General features: G+C 32.1%; 1 pseudogene; it reads left to right on the top strand.

The window, feature by feature from the left end:
• On the top strand, nucleotides 863-3,969 carry LOC107641460 (annotated as a pseudogene).

Here is a 6,841-nt window from a genome sequence, read left to right as displayed (position 1 = left end):
AAAAAAACTAAAAAGTAAATCAATCAAATAGAAATTAGTTAGCAAATTATTATTGTTGCTTTAATTTATATCCCTTGAAGTTAGAAAACAAATTATTTTTGCATGATCAAACTAGATAGAAAGTTCAAAACAATTTTTTTTTTCCTTAAAGAAAGAAAAATCTTAAATACCTTATCTCCCTTTTTTGAGAGAAGAGTATATATACAATTACAAAAGGACAATGCATATATCTTTTGATTTCCTTTAATTTATTCCCAAGTTTCCCACTGAATCCAAGTTCTTCCCTTGATGTTTGGTTAAGGAGCATTGTCTAGTGCTTATCAATTGGTTGAGAATAAAGTTCCCACATGAAACCTACTTTAATTTCTTTTCCAAAACCTTACAATATGGCATCCTATAGTGTATATTTTTCTTATCCTAGTAGCCATTTATTTTGTCAATCATATCAAGATATGTAGCATTCAAAGTTTAATTTTACTAGAATCTAAAAAGAAAAATGGTTGAGTAGTATACTTAAAAAAATTAATCCAAGTAATTAATTAATATAAGGGTAAAGTATACTTTTTGTCCTTGAAATTTGGTAAAAAATTTAAAAATATACTTAAGTTTTATTTTGTTTCAATTTTATCTTATAAGTTTTCGATTTGCATCAAATATACACTCGATGGCTAAATTTTCAAAAAATTTAAGACCAATCTAATAATAATATTTGAAAATTATGCTTGATTTGGTTGTATTAAGAGTTGTTCTTATAAAATTGTTATTGAATTGGTCTTAAATTTTTTTAAAAATTAGCCGTCGGGAATATATTTGATGCAAATCGAAAACTTTTGTGACAAAATTGAAACAAAATAAATTGTGTGTAGAAATAATATATATTAGCCAATAGCCAACCCATGTGTACATATATTATATGCATGGTTCCAAAATAGCCTAAGTTTCCTAAGAAGCAAAAAATGGTAGAAGAAGAGATGAGAAAAATGAAGAAGTTGAGCTACCAAATTGTAACTGGGAGGTGGTTCATGATCTTTGCCTCATGCTTAATCATGTCAGTCTCAGGAGCAACATACATGTTTGGTTTATACTCCAATGAAGTCAAATCCTCATTGGGATATGACCAATCTACCCTCAACTTGATTAGCTTCTTCAAGGACCTTGGTGCAAATCTTGGCATATTCTCAGGGCTTATCAATGAACTCACACCTCCATGGGTGATTCTCTCCATTGGTGCAGCCATGAACTTCTTTGGTTACTTCATGGTTTGGCTCTCTGTCACTGGCCACGTTGCAATTCCCCACGTTTGGCAAATGTGCCTATACTTCTACATTGGTGCACAAATCCTTCCATTCTATACTTTCCTATTTATGTTCCATATGCATCAATTTATTCTCCAAAAAATCAAACGTTTTAAATTTATCTTTGAAAGATACAGTTGTGAATCAAATTAATCATTTCATAAGTTAGATGATAAAACATAGCATAATCATTTTGCCACATATCATCATCTAATTCATTTTATGACACGTGAGATAAGTTTGAACTTTGAGAATCAAATTGATAAATACGTAGTTTTTAGGTAGCGTTTGTTTAAGAAACTAAAAATGAGATTTAGTATTGTGTTTGATGGTTAGAGATTAAAATTAAAAATTCTGTCTCAAAACTCAAAATTTTAGTACCTTCAAAAAGTGAGGATATAAAAAACTTAAATTTTTAGAGATGGAACTGAAATTTTAATATTTCTTTTAAAAAATACCCTTATTTAACTTTTTAAATTTTAAATTTTTTCCTTAATATCTATATTTATCTTAATTTAGACATAAGTTTGAGATATAACATAATCTAGTATATTTTATACTAGACATAATACAAAAACTTAATCTAGTCTCTGTCTCCTTTCCAAACACAGCCTTAGAATGAAGCTATTTAAACTATTAGGCTGCGTTTATTTATAGGGACATGACACTGAGACAGGGACACAGAGTCATGTTTGACAAATGAGACATTGACAAGGACATTGTGTCCAAAGACATTAAATTTGTGTATTTTGTGTCCATCATGACAAAAAGGACACAGAGATATTAACAAGGGATATAACTTATTTTTTATTTTTTCTTTTATTATTATTGTTAACTTTTCATAATTATACTTTTTATTGTTACATTTTTTTTAAAATTTTTTGAATGAAAAAAATGAGAATAAATTAGATTTTTATAATTTGTTCTACTTTATTAACAACAAAATACAAAAATACTAAATTATGTGTGTCTATGTTTATATCTTGTTTTTAGTGTCTTATCTTGTCATGTTCTAAAAAATAAACGCAACTTCAGATATTATCGTACAGTTTTTAATATTCGTATTTATATTTGTATTTGTATTTGTGCGACATAGGAGCTAATTCGCAATCATTTGCCAACACTGGTGCATTGGTAACGTGTGTGAAAAGCTTCCCAAGAAGCCGAGGAAGTGTTATTGGGCTTCTAAAAGGCTATGTTGGACTCAGTGGTGCAATCTTCACTCAACTCTACCATGCTTTTTATGGTGATGATTCTAAGGCTCTCATCTTGCTCATTGGATATCTTCCTGCTGTTATAAGCTTCTTGTTTTTACCCACGGTTCGGATCCTCGACATCGTTCCGCAACGGAAGGAGCTGAGAGTTTTCTACAAGCTTCTGTATATATCACTTGGTGTTGCTGTTTTTCTGATGCTGTTGATTGTGTTACAGAACAGGTTGAGTTTCAACAGGGTTCAGTACATTGTTGATGGCATCTTTGTTCTCTTGTTGCTTCTTCTTCCACTTGTTGTTGTCTTTAGAGAGGAACTTAACATCTTGAAGAATCATCATAATAACATCAATGATGCTTCTTCTTCTTCTTCTTCTTCTGGATTCAAAGTTGTCACACAGGTTCCATCTCCTGCTAATGAATTGTCCCAACTATAATCACACTCACAGGTAGTGTTCAAATTTCAAGTGCAAGTAATTTAGTAACGGGGAATGCTAGGGAACAATGATTATTTTGAACTAACATGAACAATCACTAATCAAATAAAAACACACTACACCTTTAAATTAATCATCTAAATTTTAATATTAAAATAACCATCCGTACACTAGTAAAATAAATATTCGATATATCTATTGTTTACATTATTTAATATTTTTATTATCTACCTATACTTTTTTTTTTAGTAATACTTTTGTTATGTGGATGTTATATATATGTTAGTTATTATGTCCAATATCTTATTAGATTGGTAAGTAATTTAATATAAAATTCAAGAGAAAATAACAAAACATTAATATTTTGTATCAAAATGCAATAAATTTTTTTATTTTTTCTTTTAATTACAGTGCCATTTCACATGGTGAAACTTCATGTCTAAGCAACATATTCAAACCCCCAAGCAGGGGAGAGGACTACACAATCTTGCAAGCACTTTTCAGCATTGACATGTTAATCCTCTTCATAGCAACAACATTTGGTGTTGGTGGAACATTAACAGCACTAGACAACTTGGGACAAATTGGTAAATCATTGGGTTATCCCAAGAAGAGCCTCACAACATTTGTATCCCTAGTTAGCATATGGAACTACCTCGGACACGCCTCTTCAGGTTTCGCGTCCGAGGTATTCCTAAAAAAATACAAGTTCCCCCCGCCGTTGATGCTCTCCCTTGTCATGCTTCTATCTTGTGTCGGCCACCTTCTAATCGCGCTTGGAATCCCAAATTCATTATACTTTGCCTCCGTGATCATCGGATTCTGCTTTGGAGCCATATGGCCATTAATGTTTGCAATCATATCCGAAATTTTTGGACTCAAGTACTACTCAACATTGTACAATTTTGGAGCTGTGGCTAGCCCTGTTGGATCATTCATACTAAATGTGAAAGTAACAGGCTCTTTGTATGATAAAAAAGCTTTGAAGCAATTGGAAATGAAAGGACTACAAAGAAAAGTTAAATAAAAAAATACAAATAATATAAATGTATGTAGAGAAATTTAAACTCTAATACATAAAAAATATTAACTCTTTTTATTATTATTACACTATTAAATTTTACTCTATATAATACATCTATTATAATAATATATGAGTTTAAAATTTGTTGGGGGGGCCAAGGCCATCACTTGTCCCCCCTTAAATCCGTCCCTGAAATGGGCTACATTGAAAGCACTTCAAGCATTCTCACTACCATCTCCGACCTCTTCAGACTAGACGAAAGAAGTCGGAGATAGTAGTAGGGTGCTTGAAATATATTCACGTCAACTCCAAAATGGCTGTTAGGGGTACCCGCAAGAGAAAAAATATTTTATAAAAGTACTTGTATTTAAATAACATGTGAAAAATAGAATTGAAATTAATGGATTCAAAGATATTGAGAATTTTGAATTTATAGAAAAAAAAAAGGAGAAAAAACTAGTGAAGTGACTAATTTGTGAAGTGACTAATTTGGTGCACGACATTCAATTTCAGGGACTAAAATGAGTTACTTAACGCAAAGTAAGAGACTAATTTGGTGCATCTACAATAATGACATAATAGATGACACGTGGACGACTACTGTTGCGACACGTGGCACAAACAGACATGTGACCAAAAAGCACTGTAACACGTGGCACAACCATCCATGTCAACATGCCACGTGTCCCTGGTCAACACATCATCATACTATTACATGTAGCTAAATCATGGAGCGACACATGTCACTAACAGCCTACGTCATCAAGTCATGTAATCACGTCCTTAATGGAAAATAGGTTAAAGACAAACATGGTGCATTTTTGTCCATCTCAGAGACGTAATTGGTACAATTAGAATCTCAGAGACAATTTTAGTGCACGACGTCAATCTCAAAAACCATTTTAAGATTTAACTCGTGTACATATACTTAGAATTTAAGAATGTGTTAATGTATCTACTAATATATATGATAGCATCCTACCGTGTGACTTTTAAAAATTTATTTTTACGTATATTCTCAGAAACTAAAGATCATATTATTTATTTGCTATTTTTATCTTTTTAAAATTAGTAAAATACACAACCAAAAAATAAAAAATTTATTCGTTCAAAAGCATAAATAAAAACTCAACATTTTCATGTATTTTATGTCTAATCCCAAAGTAAGAGTGAATAGTATAACGAAAAAGAAATAAAATTAAAATAACTAATAAAAAAAATATGAAATACATATGATATAATTTAATTCATTATTTAAAAATAATTATTCAAATAAAAAGATACATAGAAAAAATTAGTAATCTATGTGTAAGTTTTATTTTATAATATAAAAAAAGAATTAATTCAACTGATTTATGAAATCATTAATAAATAAGGTTATCAAATTTTTACATATGATCACTCAAATATGATTTTAACCAAACCAGCTTTTCCATCACAAGCTCTGATTGTTACAAGAGAGAGAGTAAAGGCAAGTGTTCATAAACAAAAATTTCAGGGAGAATTTCTGTACTTTGTATGTGTACCGTAGTGTGACCCTAGACTTTTTGCTAGATTTATGTTACCCTATCTGCTAGTACCCAGCAAAAGGGAAATTAGTAATTATAAGGGGGACACATTTTATAATGATTTCGTCGCTCAAATTATGTAACGGAAATACATATTGCCAAATTATTCTTCCTAAATCGGCAAAAAAAAAAGATACCACTTTAAAATGGATTCAGTCGGTATATAAATTTCTATACTAGACATATTCATAAATAAAATAACTTGAGAGTCAACAGTTCGTTACACGTGAGAGTTCAATTAGTTACTCTGTGCTATTTAAGCAATGCAGTTCAAACAGTTATTGAACAATACAATTACAATCTGAAGCTCACTCTCAAATCCTCTCTTCTCTCACCTCATCTCAAATCCCTCTTTTCCTCATCCTCTCCAACTGAGGCCTGGTATCATTTCATTCGCTTACAGTTATACCATCAACCCACAACCCACTCAAGTTCTAGTTCTTGTTTTTGTTCATCACATCATTCTATTTCTCTCAATCAGTGATCCAACCCAATCTAAAATCAAGTAAATAATCTCTTTATTATTACTTAATATTTTATTTTGGCTACAAACATGTACCATTTTATATACAAAAATGTTTCACATATGTATGATAAGTTCGTTCGAAATTGAAGTCCTGTGGTTTTGGTGCCCACATGTTTTTCTCTTTGCCATTGGTTTTCCTTAGCTATGTACACACTACAAAATCATTGCAAAATTATAATAGCATCTTTGAATATGGCAACGAAGAAAATCCGATATAGTTGTGTTTAGTTTGACAATTTACGGTGTTTGTATACAAAGGATGCTAGTTCGCTGGGTTCCACCGTCTGAAGGGGCTATCAAACTCAACGTCGATGGAAGTTCAAGAGGAAATCCAGGAAGAGCCGGATGTGGTGGCTTGCTTAGAGATCAAGATGGCAACTGCATTACCGGATTCGTCAGTCATATTGGTTTCGCCGGCAGCATTGCAGCGGAACTGGTAGCTATTCGCCATGGTTTGTGGTTGGCGTGGCAGTTTGGGTACAGAAAGGTGGAATGTGAAAGTGATTGCATGGTGGCTCTCGAGATTATTCATGACAATGCCGAAGATTTCCCAGAATTCGCAGACATTGTGGAAGAAATTTATCAGTTCATGCTTCTTGAGTGGGATGTCACTATCTACCATGTCATGAGAGAAGCAAATTCGTGTGCTGATTTTCTGGCAAAAATAGGTTCTTGTTCGAGTTCTGCATTTTCTCTTCTGAATAGGCCTCCGCCGGAACTCACTCACCTTCTTCTTGCCGACTCCAAGGGTGTTCTTTATTCTAGAGCTTAGTTGTATGAG

This window comes from Arachis ipaensis, chromosome B05, assembly GCF_000816755.2.
Source record: "Arachis ipaensis cultivar K30076 chromosome B05, Araip1.1, whole genome shotgun sequence".
In the NCBI taxonomy this organism is placed as follows: Eukaryota; Viridiplantae; Streptophyta; class Magnoliopsida; order Fabales; family Fabaceae; genus Arachis; species Arachis ipaensis.
This window is presented reverse-complemented; position numbering and strand designations above follow the sequence as displayed.